The sequence below is a fragment of the Fukomys damarensis genome, unplaced genomic scaffold, assembly GCF_012274545.1.
Source record: "Fukomys damarensis isolate Sample0158 unplaced genomic scaffold, DMR_v1.0_HiC HiC_scaffold_4, whole genome shotgun sequence".
Classification (NCBI taxonomy): Eukaryota; Metazoa; Chordata; class Mammalia; order Rodentia; family Bathyergidae; genus Fukomys; species Fukomys damarensis.
Genome location: NW_022900916.1, coordinates 65,981,662 through 65,998,775, shown reverse-complemented (window position 1 = coordinate 65,998,775; position 17,114 = coordinate 65,981,662).

Sequence of the window (17,114 nt, the reverse complement as noted above, 5' to 3'; positions counted from 1 at the left end):
TTTTTTTTTTTTTTTTTTTTTTTTTTTTTGGTACCGGGGATTAAACTCTGGTCCTTGCGCTTGCGAAGCAGGCCACGGAACCGCTGAGCTAAATCCCCGGCCCTACACTCTTTTCTTTTTAAAATATACAGTAGCTTATTGTGTAACTTTAGATAGCAATACCAGGAATGGACTGTCATTTAGCAAATACCGGGACTTTTATTTATGTATTTATTTTATTCAACCATGTTTGTATGCCTTTTTGGAGTATATTATGGTAATTTGATACTTGTACATAACGGGTAATAAAATTATTACATATCTTCAACTGTTAATTATTTTTATTTGTGGCTTTAACTAATTAACCTTCTCAGCTGTGGAAAACCAGAACTAATTCCTCCTCTCTATGTTTTGGTGCCGCTTTTGGTCTCCACTCTGTCTCCCATCCTCTGACCTCTTTAATTTCTGCTCACCACCGTTTACTCTGTTCTTCTGTGAGATTGACTTTAGTTTGCACAAATGAAGGAGAGCACGTGCAATTTGCTTCTCTGTGTCTGGCTTATTTTGTTTAATAGAATGACCTCTGTTCCAATCTGTATTGCTGCCAATGACAGTACTGCATTCTGTGGTACGGCAGGACCACATTCCATTGTATATACATACCACCTTTTCTTCATCCACAGATGGGTGTGTAGGTTGTTTCCGCATTGTAGCTACTGTGGTGCCCTGTAATGCACATGGAAATGCAACTATCTTTTTGGTGCAGTGATTTCATTTCCTTTGGGTATATATCCTGTAGTGAAATTTCTGGAGCACGCAGCAGTTCTATTTTCAGTTTCGTGAGGAATTTCCATGTTGATTTTATACAATATCTGAATTTATAGAATTCATATGTAAATTCTAACAGCTTTTTGATGAATATGTAGGGTTTTCCATGTAGAAAATTGTGTCACCTGCAAACATGGGTAATTTACCTCCTTTTCCAATTTGGATATCCCCCTTTATTTCTTTTTCTTTTTTCTTTCCTAATTGCTCTTGCTTAGAATTCTACTACTGTATTAAATAAAAGTATATAGCCTGTCTTGTTCTCAGCATTAGGGGAAACATTTGCAACTTTTACCTGTTCAGTTTGGTATTAGCTATGGGTTTTTCATATACAGACTTTAACATTTTGAGGCATATTCCTTCGAAACCTCATCTATAGAATTTCTGTCATAAATAGATGCTCAGTATTATTGAATACTTTTTCTGTATCTTTTCAGATGATCATAAATTTTTTGCCCTTTATTTTGTTTGTGTTTTAGGATGTTCACTGATTTGTGTATGTTGAACCATCCTTGTGTTAAGTGGGTGAAATCCCACTTAAAGGGTGTATAATCTTCCTGATGCACTGTTGAATTTTGTGTGTTACCATTTAATTATTTTTGCATCTGTTTTCTCCAGGGATATGGATCTATGTTCTTCTTTCTGTTGGATTTTTGTTTTGTTTTTATATCAGAGTAATGCTGCATTGCAGAAAAGTTTGGCGGACTACCTTCCATTTCAACTTTTTTGGAATATTTTTAAAAATTAGAATTAATTATTTAAAACTTTTGTAGAATTCATTAGTAAACCCATTAGATCTTAGATTGTATTTTAATTGGGAGAATTTTAATTACACTTCAATATAATTACTCATTGTTGGTCTGTTTAGATTTTCTGTTTCTTCTTGATTCAGTCTGTAGGTTTTATTTTGTCTAGAAATCTGTCAATTTTTTATAGTTTTGTTTGGGGGGTACTGGGGATTGAACTCGGGTCCTTGCACTTGTGAGGTAGGCAGCAGAACCACTGAGCTAAATCCCTGGCCCTCCATTTTTTTCCAGCTTTTTGGCATGTAGTTGTTCATACTAGTTTCTAATGATTCTTTGTATTTCTATGGTATCAGTCATAATGCTTCATTTTCCATCTCTGATTTTGAGTCTTCTCTTTTTTTTCCTGGTTAGTCTTGCTAAAGTTTTGTCAATTTTGTTTATCTTTTCAAAAAGCAACTCCTCCTTTATTAAGTCCTTTATATTTTTTGTCCCCTTGTTATTTATTTCTGATATGATCCTTATTATTCTTTAGTTTTTATTGATGTTGAATTAGTTCTTGCTTTCTAAATCTTTGTGGTACAACATTAGTTTGTTTATTTGAGACCTTTCTATTTTTTGATGTGAGCAATTATTATTACCAATGTCTACCTTAATGCTGCTTTTGCCATATCCTTCAGATTTTGATGTGTGCTGCTATTTTATTTATTGCTTGAGTTATTTGTTTTATTTTAAAAAATTCTTTAGATGCCCACTAAGCATTTAGGAGCATGTTATCCAATTTACATGTGTCTGTATACTTTCTATTCTTGTTGATGCGTAGTTTTATTCTGTGTAGTCTGAGAAAGCACAAAATGTGATTTCAGGCTTTTAAAAGTTTTTGAGTTTTTTTCATTCATTAAGCTTATCAGTACATCTTAGGTATACAACATGATGACATTCATCATTGCGAATTTGTACCTTTATGACATAACACATAATCTGTTCTGAAGAATGTTCCATGTGCTGAGAAAGTATGTGACTTATGTTGTGCAGTATGAAAGGATCTGTAAGTGTCCATTATGGGCTTTTGCTCTACAGTGTGTTTCAATCCAGCGGTTGCTTTGTTGAGTTTTCTGCCTGCATAGTCTGTCCTTTCAGAAATCTCTATTATTGTATTGGAGTCTACGTCTCCCTTTACAGCTAATAAGATGTGCTTTATATATTTGGATGGCTCTATGTTGGATGCACATGTACTTATTATTATATCTTGGTGAATTGATTCTTTTATCAACATACAATGATTTTCTTTGCCTTTTTAAACAGTTTTTTAATTTAAAGCTCAACATTGTAATTATTTCACTGATTGAAGTTTTTAGCTCCAAGATTTCAGATTTGATTTTTTAAAGATAGATTTTGTCTTTTTGTTGAATTTCTTGTTCCATTTTTCTCATCTCTTTTTATTGTCTATGTCCCCTTACATCTCACTCTTTCCTTAAGATCATTATTTTGAATTCTTTTGCAGGCATTTCATACATTTTCCCTTCTAGTGGGGATCTACTTCTGGATAACTGCTTTCCTTTGGTAGAGTCAAGTTTCCTTTCATGTTTCTTGTGTCAATTTGTTGATTCCTGTGCATCTGGTGTAACAGTTGCCTCTTACAATTTCATGGAGTAGCTTTAGGAGGAAAACTTTTTTTTTTGTTGTTTGTTTGTTTTGGCTTTGGTTGATGTTCAGCAGTGTCTACAAGTGCCTCAATAGTCTACACTGAATGGCTTCTTTAAGGTAGCTGTATAACTTTGTGGTGGACATAGGCTTCCAAAGACACTCAGGCTCCACAGAAGTGAGAATTTAAGGCACTGGGGCTTGCTTGTGATGGCAGTTGCTATGGTCTTACTATGTGGCATATAGACAATACTGTCCCTGGGTCTCTCAGGGCAAGCCTGGGTGACACAGGTGTTGTGGTTCAGAAGCCATGGTTCCTAAGCTATTGGAGATGAAGGAGGACCATCAAGATGGATGTGGGAGATACCCGGGTCTATGACACCAACAATCACAGTTCTGGAGCCACAGGATAAGACCTTACTCAAGTCCCACAGGATAAACTCAGATCAACCCAGGGTCTGTGGCACTGTTAAGTACAGACTCAAGGCTATGCAATGCATAGAGGAATTTCAGGACTTTCCTCAGGATGCAGTCCTCAGGAATGATTGTGGGTGTGCTGTGGCTTGTAGTGCTGGTAGTTTCTTTCTTGGAGTTTTGCTACCCAGAGAATACCTTCTGTATGTCTCAAGGGACAAGTGTAAATGATGCTGAGCTTTTGACACTAGAAACCGAGGTCCAGAGATTCTAAGTTGTGAATGAGACCTTTTTGACATCCACCAAGGCCTGTATAGGTAGTGTTTATGCTTATGGTACTAGTGTCTATGCTTCTGGAGGTGTAGATGAGAACGTGATGTGCTGGAAGTTTATGGTAATGATTTCCATGGACCTTGAAAATGGACCTGGATGAGACCTTCCCTTGGTCCTGGTCCTGAGGAACAAACCCATATATTTCCAGGGCTTTTTGCACGAACAGCTGCAGATCCAAGGTGTGATCTGGGGTGAAGGCCTCTTTAGTACCTTCAAGGTGAGGATAGATGATACTGGTTTAGGGCACTGGTAGTAGCTATCCTGGACCTGCAGGGGGCATGGATGAAACCTTTCTTAGGTCTGAAGGACAGTCATGAGTGACTCCAGGGATTTTTGCACCAACAGCCACAGTCCCAAGACCATGGGTTAAGACAAAGTTCTTCCCTATTTCCAATGGGGTGGGCGCAAGTAGAGTTCAAATTGGGGGTCCAGATCGCCATGTTTCTGGAGCTGCAGGAAGCAGGTAGGATTTTCCCCAGCAACTGATGGCTGGTATTGGTGAAGCATGGATTTTTCACCAGCAGTGGCTATCTCCAGGTTGTACACTCACAGCCTTTTAAAGGTATCGATAGTCATTTTGCCTGCACTGGAGATGAGCTTATAGTATATTTCCAATTTTTTGGGTATGCTTCAACTCCTAATGTTATTGTGCAGGAAGAAATCCACAGCCATCAAGCTTTTTATTTCTTGGAGTACCAATGTGCTCTTAATAGCAGATTGAAGGATCACAGACATTTCCAAAAACAAAGGAGACCATTACGTTCAGGATGTAATTCCTGATTACATAGAAAGCTGTCAGCTTAATTTGAATAATTACAAGGATTGAAATGTGATCGACCACAAAACTATTAGAATCTAGATGCTCAGAAAACATTTTCATTTCAAGTACAACTATAGGACCTTGAAACAAATGTAAGGAATTCAAGCCCTTTCTTAACTAAATCTAATGAAAAAAGACAATTGTTAAGTGTGTTCTGTTTTGTTATGCGAAGGGAACTGAATGGAAAAGCTTGAAAAGTTACAAAATAAACTGAAGACTTATTTCAGGCCCTGGTGTAAGAATAAAATTGAGAAAAAAAGACACTTGCCACTGGATATGTAGCATGAAGCATAGTGAAGGAAATCTAGATGTGGATGGGTTATTTTAATGGCCATGTACCGTGAGTGCTTGAGATCTTTCCTAGAAACTCAGCGCATAAAGAGTTGGAGCCAGCCAGGCATGGGGATGCACACCTCTGACCCTAGCCCTCTGGAGGTTGAGGGAGGATGAGTTTCAGGCTACTTTTGGATACATTGTGAAATCCTGTCTCAACAAACAAACAAGCAAATAAAAATGAACAAAAGAAACAAAACAAAGCAAAACAAAAGATGGGTCCAGCCAAGGGCAGGAAAAATTGTTTCATGTATTCCACTAGCCTTGGATTTTTTCTCAGCATCATAGATGATTGGGGGCTGGGCTTTGGGATTGACTCAATATTTTCTTTTATCTTCTTCCTCCCATACTCCCCGCTTGAATTCCAATGACATGATATTTGGTAGAGGTGTCCATTTGCCAGTGTCATTAGATTAAGGCATAAGTTTCCATCTTGTTGCCCCAGCTTTGTGAAGATATAACTGACAAATGAAAATTATATGAATTCAAGGTGTACAATTTTTATATAAGTACACATGATTTAATATACATAGTAAATAATTTGATATGTATACGTATTGTATAATGATTACCATATCAACTTATCAGCACATCATCCATCACCACACAAATTTTTTTTTTGGTCTGTGGTGACATTTTTGATCTCTCTTAGTAAATTTCAGGAAGACAGTACAGTCAGTATGCTGTACCTTAGGTCCTCAGAACCTACTGATCTCGTAACTGAAAGTTTGTACCGTTTGACTGACATCTTACTCATCTTACCTTTACCCCCAGACCCATGTCCACCTCTATTTTACTCTCTACTTCTATAAGTTTGGTTCCTTAAGAGTCTACTTATTCTGAGATTATATAGTATTGGTCTTTCAGTGCTTGGTTTATTTTGCTTAATATGATGTCCTCTGGGTTCATCTGTGTTATCACAAATGGCAGAAGTTCATTCTTTTTTTGGCTGAAAACATTCCATTGTGCCTATGTACCACATTGTCTTTATGTGCTCATCAGTCAGTGGATGCCCTGGCTGCATTCGTATCGTGGCATTTCAAATAATGCTGTAGTGGATATGAGGGTGTTTGTATCTTTTTGAGATACTGATTACATTTCCTTTGGATGTATACCCAGAAATAAGGTTGCTGGCAGTCCATGCTATTTTCTTTTTTTTTTTTAAATAATTTTTAAATTTTAAATTGAATTTATTGGTACATTCTAGGTAGATAGTACAATTAAATTCATTACTGGGATCTTGTACCTCTACATGACAGGTCTTCATTCTCATTTTTTCCCCTTGTCCCTGCCCTCCCTTCACCCCCTCTTCCCCTCTCCATCTACAAACACTTTATTTTCATCTTATCATTATCTCACATTTTTTTCTTTTCCCTTATTACCTTTCCACTACCCATCCCACTTTCCCTACACCTTTAGCCCCTTTCTTCCCATTTCACAATGTTAGTAATCTCATTAGGATCTTATGTACTATTACAGTTTATTCACACCAGAGAAACTGTTCAGTATTTACACATATGTGATTTATTTATTTCACTTAGGAGTATATCTTCAATATGTATCCATTTTCCTATGAATGAATCTATTTTCTCCTTCTTTATGGCTGATTAATATTCCATTTTATAGAAAAACCACATCTTCTTTATCCAATTTGCAACTGAGGGGCATATGGGCTGTTTCCAAGTTTTAGCTATTACAAACTATGCCTCTATAAACATGGGTGCGCATACATCACTGTGATATGATTCTTTTAGTTCTTTTGGAAAGATACCCAGTAGAGGAATGGCTGGAACTTCAAGTCCAAGCTCTTTGAGGTATCTCCATATTGATTTCCACAGTGGTTGCACCAGTCTGCACTCCCACCAACAGTGGAGAAGGGTTCCTTTCTCCCCACAACCCCACCAACATTTGTTGTTGTTTGATTTCTTGATAGCAGCCATTCTTTGTGGGGTGAGGTGGAATCTCAGTGTTGTTTTCATCTGCATCTCTTCAATGACCAGTGATGTGAAGCAGTTTTTCATATATTTACTTGCTGCTTTTACTTCTTTGTCTGAGAAATGTCTGTTCATTTCAGATGCCCATTTTTGAATCAGGTCTTTATATTTGGGGGAGCTGATTGTTTTGAGTTCTTTATATATTCTAGATAATAGTCCTTTGTCTGAGGAGCAGCTGGTAAAATTTTTTTCCCACATTGTAGGTTGTCTCTTAGTCTGCTGATGGTTTCTTTTGCAGTACAGAAGCTTTTTAATAAGATGAAATCCCAGTTGTTGATTGTTTCTGCTAGTTCCTGTGCTACTGAGGCTTTGTTCATAAAGTCTTTTCCTATGTCAATGTCTTCAAGAGTTCTGCCTAACTTACCTTCCAACAATTTTAATGTTTCTGTTTTAATATTTAGATCTTTAATCCACTTGGATTTTAATTTAGTGCTTGGTGAAATATAGGGGTCCAGTTTTAATCTGTGGCAGGTTGAAATCCAGTTTTTCCAACACCATTTATTAAAGAGGCTATCTTTCCTCCACTGAGGATGGTCAGCTCCTTTGTCAAAGATGAGGTAGCTTAGTACATCTGGATTTGTTTTGTGTCTTCTAATCTGTTCCACTGATCCTTAGGTCTGTTTCTTTGCCAGTACCATGCTGTTTTTATCACAGTAGCTTTGTAGTATAATTTCAAATTGGGAATTGTTATACCTGCTGCCATGTTTCTTTTGCCTAGGATGGCTTTTGCTATTCTAGGTCTCTTATGGTTCCAAATGAATTTTTGGATTTTTTTTTCTAGTTCTGTGAAATATACTGTTTGAATTTCAGTTGGCATTGCATTGAATCTGTATAGTAGTTTTGGTAGTATGGCCATTTTCTCTATGTTGCTTCTTCCTACCCAGGAGCAGGGGATAATTTTCCATTTTTTTAATATCCTCTTTGATTTCTTTTTTCAGAGTGCTATAGTTTTCAGTGTAGAGATCTTTTGCTTCTTTTGTTAGATTGATTCCTAGATACTTCATTTTTTTGGATGCTATTGTGAAGGGAATTGTTTCCTTAATTTCTCTCTCAGTAAATCTGTTATTTGTGTACAAGAAGGCTATTGACTTTTGGGTGTTCACCTTGTATCCAGGTACTCTACTGACTCTGTCAATTAAGTCTAGAAGTCTTTTGGTGCAGTTTTTTGGGTCTTCATTGTAGAGTATCATATCATCTGCAAATAATGACAGTTTAAATTCTTTCTTTCCTATCTTTATTGCTTGAATTTCTTTCTCTTGTCTAATTGTTGTGGCTAATATTCCCACGACTATATTGAAGAGGAGTGGCGATAGTGGGCATCCTTGTCTTGTTCCTGATTTTAATGTGAAGGTTTTCAGTTTTTGGCTATTTAATATGATATTGGCTGTTGATTTTCCATAGATAGCCTTTATTAAGTTGAGATATAGACCATCTATTCCAATTTTTTGCAGGGTTTTTATCATGAATGGGTGTTGAATTTTGTCAAATGCTTCTTCTGCATCTATTGATAGGATCATATGGTTTTTATCTTTGACTTTGTTAATATAATGTATTACATTTATTGACTTACATATGTTGAACCACCCTTGCATCCCTGGAATAAATCCGACTTGGTCAGGATGTATGATCTTGATAATCCTCTATATTCTGTTTGCCAGTATCTTGTTAAGGATTTTTGCATCTATATTCATTAAGGAAATTGGTCTGTAGTTCTCCTTTTTAGTTGTATCTTTCCCTGGTTTGGGAATCAAAGTGATACTTGCTTCCAGGAATGAATTTGGAAGTATAGCTTCCCTTTCAATTTCATTGAAAAGTTTGAAGAGTAATGGCAGTAGTTCTTCTCTAAATGTCTTGTAAAATTCAGCAGTGAATCCATCAGGGCCTGGGCTTTACTTTGTTGGCAAATTTTTAATTACATTTTCAATTTCACTGACTGTAATTGGGATGTTTAAAATGCTTTTATCTTCTTCATTCAACTTTGGTAATTCATAAGTATCTAAAAATCTGTCCATTTCTTCTGTGTTTTCCATTTATTGGAGTACAGGTTCTCAAAGTAGGTGTTCATGATCCTCTGGATTTCTATTGGATCTGTTGTGACTTCGCCTTTTTCATTTCTGATTGCATGGATCTGAGCCTTTTCTTTCCTTTTTTTGATAAGATTAACTAAGGGTTTGTCAATTTTAGTCTTTCAAAAAAGCAGCTCTTTGTTTCATTTTTTTGTGTCATTTTCTTAGTTTCCATTGCATTTATTTCTGCTCTAATCTTTATAATTTCCTTTCTTGTTCGAGCTTTGGGTTTTTCTTGCTCTTCTTTTTCTAGTAGTCTAAGATTCATCATTAGGTTGTTTATTTGAGCCCGCTCTGTTTTCCTAGTGTGGGCATTCAATGTCATGAATTTTCCCCTTAAAACTGCTTTCATTGTGTCCCATAGATTCCTGTATGTTGTATTGGCATTTTCATTTATTTGTAAAAACTGTCTAATTTCTTCTTTAATTTCCTCTGTAATCCATTGATTGCTCAGGAGAGTGTTGTTCAGTGTCCATGTGCTTGTGAAATTCCTACAGTTTCTTGTACTATTGATCTCCAGCTTGGTTGCACTATGATCTGATAATACACAGGGGATAACTTCAATTCTTTTGTATTTATTCAGACATGTTCTGTGAGCCAATATGTGGTCTATCTTGGAGAATGATCCATGTGCAGCCAAAAAGAATGTATATTCTGATTTTGTGGGGTGGAATACTCTGTAGACATCTATTAAGTCCATGTGTTCCAAAGCTTGGTTCAGTTCTATTATTTCACTGTTGATTTTCTGCCTAGATGATCTGTCAATTTGTGATAGTGGGGTATTTAAATTCCCCACTACAATTGTATTAGTGCTTATTTGGTTTTTCATGTTACTTAATATTTGTTTTATATAGTTGGGGCCATTTATATTTGGTGCATATATGTTTATGATTGTCATCTCTTCCTCTTGAATTGTTCCCTTTACGAGGATATAGTGGCCTTCTTTGTCTCTGTTAATGAGTTTTGGCTTGAAATTTACTTTGTCTATGAATAAGATTGCTACCCCTGCCTTTTTCTGGGCTCCTGATGCATGGAGAATTGTTTTCCATCCTTTCACTTTCAGTCTATGGACTTCCTTTTGCACTAGGTGTGTTTCTTGTATACAACACATTGTTGGATTTTATGTCTTAATCCATTCTGCCAGTCTATTTCTCTTGACTGGTGAATTGAGGCCATTAACATTGATGGTTATAACTGATAGGTTCTGACTTATTATTGTCATGTTATTATCCTTTTGTTGATTCTTTTTACTTTTTCCCCCCTCTCCTTTTAGTTTCTTGCCTCACCTATTTGATTTGGTCTGTTGGGCGTCATGGTATTGTGACCTTCATTGTTCTTTTCTAGGACATTGTTTAGAATTCCGTGTAGTGCTGGTTTGGTGTTCATGAAGTTTCTCAGGTGTTCTTTGTCGTGGAAGTATCTTATTTCCCCATCTATTTTGAAAGAGAGTTTTGCAGGATACATCAGTCTAGGTTGGAGGTTGTTTTCTTTTAGGACTTGAAATACCTCACTCCAGGCTCTCCTTGACCTGAGAGTTTGTGTTGAAAAGTCTCCTGTGATTCTAATGGGCTTTCCTTTGCATGTGATTTGTTTCTTTTCTCTTACTGCTTGTAGTATTTTGTTCTTCTGTTGGATTTCTGGGATTTTGATTATTATATGTCTAGGTGTAGATTTTTTTTTTTTTTGATCATGGCTAGTTGGAGTTCTATATGCCTCACCTCTCTGTAATTCTTCCCTTCTGTTTGGGCAGTTTTCTTTCATTAATTCTGTGAAGAGCTTTTTGAAGTCACTTGTGTTTTCTCCTGCTATTTCATGGATTCCTATCAGTCTTATGTTATTTTTCTTTGCATTGTCTAGAAGTTGTTGGATCAATTTCTCATGATCCCTTACTGTTTTTGAGAGATGTCTTTTTTCACTGTCACTGACTACAATCCTATCTTCTATATCTGAAATTCTATCTTCTCCATCTTTTATTCTGTTCCTTACACTTTCAATAGAGTTTTTCATCTCCTGCATATCTGTTTGAATCTGTTTTATGGATTCCATTTCTTTCCTCTGTTGGGCATTCATTGTTTCCATTACTTTCTTATGCTGAGTCTTCATGGCTTCTATCATGGTCTGGAGCTCATCTATTGTTTTGTCAGTTTCTGTTCTAGAGTCTTGAATCATGACTTCCATTTTGCTCACCATCTCTATGATTAACTGGGAAATTATTTCTGATTTGAATTTTTCTAGAGCCTGATTGATCTGTTTTGTTACCTCCTGTGCTATGGGTGCAGGGTGTCCTGCTGGTTCACTATCAAACTTTTCATCCTCATTTGCCCTACTGTTTGTCATTGGTGAACTGGAAGTCTGTCTTTGTGTCTTGCTTAAGTGTTTTCTCATTTTTATTTTTGTTGTTGGGTTGTCCTTGGTTTAGTTTCTGGGTATTACTTAAGTCTTCCTGATATAGTTGTGTTTTAGCTTTTGAGTCTCTAATGACTCATAGACATCCTCATTTTCATAATATTGGAGAAAACAACTCATTAAATCAATCACAATCCTTTATCCCAATTGATACAATCAGCAGCCCAATAGGATCAAGCACAGCTTGCAAATTGACCCCTTGTGGTAGTCATTAATCTATCACCTTTAAACCATGTCAATTAAATTAATATTAAGAAGCAGCCCAAAATATGTCTGCAGTCAATATAGCATCTTTACCATTTAACACGGGGGCTTAGACTGATTGAGGATGAGAGGAGTAGATAAGTGAAAGAATTGGAGAAGGTTTCAAGTGAAGCCAGAGTCCATAGAATGACTATACTATGTTTATGAAACTATTAACTTCAAAGGGGATAGACAGAGTGCAGGAACAAGGACAAGACTATATGCCCTTAACAGTAACAGGGGCTCGCCTTCCCTTGAAGCTATGGAGCCATGAGTGAGATAAAATGACAGGAGAAAAGAGCATAAAGAAAAAAAGAAAAAATAATAAAAGAAGAAGTCTGAGTTAGGACAGGAGCAGGAATGAAAAGGGAGTTGGGGGATATTATCATATGGTGGAGCAAGAGACTGAGTTGGAGAGAGAGCGGACAGAAAAGAAAGAAATTGTAGGGTGGAATGAGGAAAGAAAAGAAAAAAAGAAGAATTTGAAGGGCCTCTTTCAGACTGTCTCTGTTGTCATATTATACCACATGTACAGCCATGTGCAGAACCAAATCCCCTGATCACAGCTAGCCAATGGTAGGTCTGACCTCAGTCCACAAGGCCTAAATTGAGTTTCCCAACCCACTGGGTTGAAGTCCATTCAGTTCTATTACAGGTTTCCCCTGCCCTTTCTTTAAAGATGTTCAAAGTTGGGAGCTCAGAAAAATACCCTTCAAGAGTACCTATGCCTCTGCAGAGTGGGTCTGAGGATTGGCCCAATCAGGAGGTTTGAGAACAGGGCGGGTAGAGAACCAGTCGTGGGGGTGTTTCATGGGCGCCCACTTGGCTACCTTCCTTACTGGATCTGGTGGCATGCAGTTGGGGAGGTCGCGAACCTGCCAGGTGGGCCCAAGCAGGCAGCCGGAGAGACCTGCTTTATTTTTCAAGAAAGTTAAAGGTTAAAGGTCACAAAAATGGCAGATCAGTGCTATCTTGAGGTTTGCTGTAATGAAGTAGAAATGTTAGAATGCCTCCTCCTCAATTTATCACTGAATTTGTCAGTAAAAAACAGGCCTATACTTAGCTGATGTTAGTTATGTTGGCCACCTACTGTGAGAAGCACAGTAGTAACTAATTCCTTAGACAACCTCCCAATATGTCCATGTATGTGTGATAATAAAACCACTATTGAATCCATAATATTTGGGTAGAAAATTGGTGTGTCATGCTCCATGCATCTTTGTTTTGATAAAGCACCTGTGTAGTAGACTCTGATTTGCAATATTGGTGGAGAGTGTGAGATCTGCAGGTGTGCACACCAGCATGCAGAGAGTGCCTGTGTGTCTCATGCTTCATCAGTTCCTTGCTCAAGTTAAGTTGATCAGCCAGTATAGAAGTTAAGATGCAGGCCAGGGATTTAGCTCAGTGATTCTGCTGTCTGCCTCGCCAGCACAAGGACCCAAGTTCAATCCCCAGTGCAAAAAAAAAAAGAGTTAAGATCCATAGATCTGATATACCCATTTTAATATGCATTCATTATTTCTTCTAATGTAAAAAGATGTTAGATATATTTTCACTAGTATTGTGTCCAGTAGTTATCCAGTACCTAGTTTTAAAACTGCATGACAAGATCCACACATATGTGGAAACACAGCTACATTTTTAAATGGAGCAATTAGGTAACACAAATTACAGACAGTGTATGAGAAATAACTCACTATAATTGAATATATCATATGCATAATTATGTGGTACATTATGCACCTATCAGTCGACACTACAGCCAGCTAGTACATCATCTGAGACACAAATGTTACATTTAGAACAGACAATAATGGTGTGGGAGCCTTGTAAAACATGGGATGATTTCATTAATATTTAAAATGGAACAATCTTTCTAATATGCTGTCATTTACTGAGGTAAATACCAAGATGAAGGCTTTTCTATCTTTTCTTAGGTATGTTTACAAATATTTTGTGTTTGAAATTTTAATTTTTTTTTTTTTTTGGTACCGGGGATTGAACTTGGGTCCTTGTGCTTGCCACGCAGGCCTCTGTACCGCTGAGCTAAATCCCCAGCCCTTGAAATTTTAATTTTTGTTAGAATCCAGCTATATAATAATCAGTAGAACAGATTTGATGACAGATTACAAAAAGATCGCACAAATTTAGACAACTGAATAAAGTGGTTTGTTCACTTCTAAAATATTCCTTTTATTCTGAACAGTTATTCCTTCTTCTCAACAGTTTCTAAATTCCCTTCATTCAGCTGACAAGACACATTCTTGTTCTGGTAAAATGAACACTGTCTTTTTAAGGGAAAGTATATCAGCCAAACTTGGTAAATTCTCTTTAAGTTTTCTAATATTCTTCATCTTCTTCTGAACTATTTATTAACTGTGTCCAGCAATCTATTCTCTATAATGGAGGACTAACTAGAAATTGATTAAATGAGCATGAATGTTAGAAAACTCCAGCAAAATGCAATAGTTCAAAGATCCAGGTATTAGAAAAGAGCAAGCAAGAAGCTCTGGGCTAAGAATAAACATAGAATCTCTTCTTTTCTTGGCTAAGTACTTTCAAATATTAAAGGAGGCCCATTGGAGTGCAGAGAGTGCAGAAAGGGGGAGCATCAGGTATTCCACAACCAACTTCTTCAGTTCCCTTTGGGAGTCAGGCCTCTTGGAGTTGGATAAATGAGAATCTGCAAAGAACAAAGGCATTTTACAAGTGGTGAGATCAAAAGCTTTCCTCTCCAGGGAAAAATTGCACGATTATTTTCCATTTCTATCCTTGGGGTTAGAATTCATATTGATTCTCCTGTGAGCATCATCTGGCCAGAGCCTTCTGCAAAAGGATTTTACTTACCTGCTTCTTTTTATGTGATTTTTGGGCCTCCAGTCGTGGCTTCAAATTTTAGGACCTCAACAGACCAATTGCAGAAACATCCCTAGGATATACAGTTGCCTCGTAGATTATTTTAGCTTTCAGCATCCTGCACATAGAAACGTATGGGCTATTACAGAGAATTCTTGAAATGAAAATGTGTGTGTGTGTGTGTGTGTGTGTGTGTGTGTGTGTGTGTAAGACAGAGAGAGGTAGACAGAGACAGAGAGATACAGGGATCAGTAAATGGTCCTCTACTTTAAAATATATGCTATCCATTTTAAGACATGAAAGTATATTTAGAATTCAAATTGATTTCACATATTTTATATCTTTATTTGTATTGTTTCTTATAAAAACCTAAACTGAGTTAATTGACTAAAATCTCCATGCATTTAGTTAGTAGGGACAAAGGGCATTTGGACCCTGCATCTTATCTCTAAGTATATCGTGTAATTAGCAAAATATAAGCATAGTGCTTGTCTGCTAGATAAAGTCACATACAAAAAAAATGGCCATTATTCATTTCTAGATTTAAAAGTAGCAAATATGTTCTGTAGCTTAGAAATGCATGAACTGGCCAGGAAAGATGTGCCAATTATACTCACCCTGGAAAATGTCAAAGTACATCTGATAGGCGCATTAGAAGGTGCCATTTATTTTTCTTTTCCCAAGTGCTGGACACTATGCTCTATCCTGTGAAGCAGGTATTGGGATTTCAACTTCACAGTGAAGGAAATAGTCCTGGAGAGCTTACGTGATTTGCCCAATAACCGATGTGACATGGATCCTAGACAATCATTCTCTCAAGGTACTGGTAAGAGCTCTGTCCCATCATTCCACCTGGCTAAATAGTTACTTGTCACGAGTGACAGAGAAGTAGGTTTCAGTCGTAGGCTCCATGATTCCAAACTTGTGCTTTAAATTGCTTTAGTTTAACAGCCCTATGCACTTCTAAAATTTGTTAGTAGCTTACCTAAGCGAAAATACTATCATTTCTCTGAAAAAAAATGTCTAGGTCTGTTTTTATAAAGGCAGTAATATGTTAGTATGAATAATCTATATGATTATTTTCTCAGGATTTATAATAACTTCAGATTGACCATATTGTAGCTTATTTAATTACTAGACTCTTTTGAGTAGTAGTAAAATTATTCTCAACTAGATTCTAGGAAATTCACAAAATTTAAACTTTGAAAATAAATTCTTTAAGTTCATCTTCTTAGCCCTTCTTACTTTATAAATTAAGGAATTTTAGGAATTTTTGTTTGATTATAACACATGTTATCTATCTCTGTGTTTTCTTATGTCTTTGTTGGAATGGAAGAGATTGTCACCCACACTTGGGAAAGAGTATTTAGTTGTGTTGTATTTGAGAGACTCTTAGCAAAAGCAATGAAACCTACAGTCAGTGAGAGGAATGAACATGGATTTGCTTCTCCATTTATATTATTGCACCAATCAAAATCATGATTGAATTGATTTTCTTAAAACTTATTTGCATATTTAGTGGAACCAGTATACTGCTATATCACACCTTTTTTATATGCGAATTTAATTGATATTTATTCTAGTTCACTAATTTTCCAAGTTCTTCAAATCTATCTGTATGTGGGCTCAGGATTTAGCTTTGTGGTGCTACCGCCTGCCTCGCAAGCACAAGGTCCTGAGTTTAATCACTGGTACCAACAAAAAACAAAACAAAACACAAATCTATCTCTATCTGTATCTAGCTACCTATATATCTATGTAGATTTTATATATAGTATCTATGCTTTATAAAATAAAACATTATTGGAATTTTCGGATGCTAGTAGTAATATTTTTAGAATGCACTGTCTGAGAAAATACACAATTCCAAGAAAGTTACTTTCAGTCCAACAGATCTTAAGTTTGTATTTCATGCATGTCAGAAGCATGTTCACACATTGAAATAGGAAACAGTACATCTTCATAGGGAATATTTATTCATTACGTTGACAGTGTATGATGTCCACATGAATTTCTTTATGTTGCCGTGATTCTACTTTGTTCTTTCAGTAATTCACTTAACACACACTGACAGAGCACACACTGCACGTAGATACTGAATAAAGCAGTGTGTGAACAGTAGAAACCAGATAGGCTGTTTCCTGACTTCTAGGCTGAGAACGTAACATGTGCTGGGGAGGAAGGTTACCAGGCAGCAGTTATAACATGTGGCCTAGTTCACATGTTTATTGAGCACTGACTCACCAGAGAATTGAATGGTGAGTAGGTTTTAGGAAGACTACAGAAGAGTGCGCAGAGGCACAAGGGCTCTACTGGCCGATGATGCAGTCCAGTGGAGACCCGTTTCCGGTGGACTAGGAGAAGAAGCATTCATACATATTTATATATCCATATCTCTTATACAAATGAAAAAGTGAAATGGTTTCCTAACCCTCCATTTAATGAATGAAGTGGAATG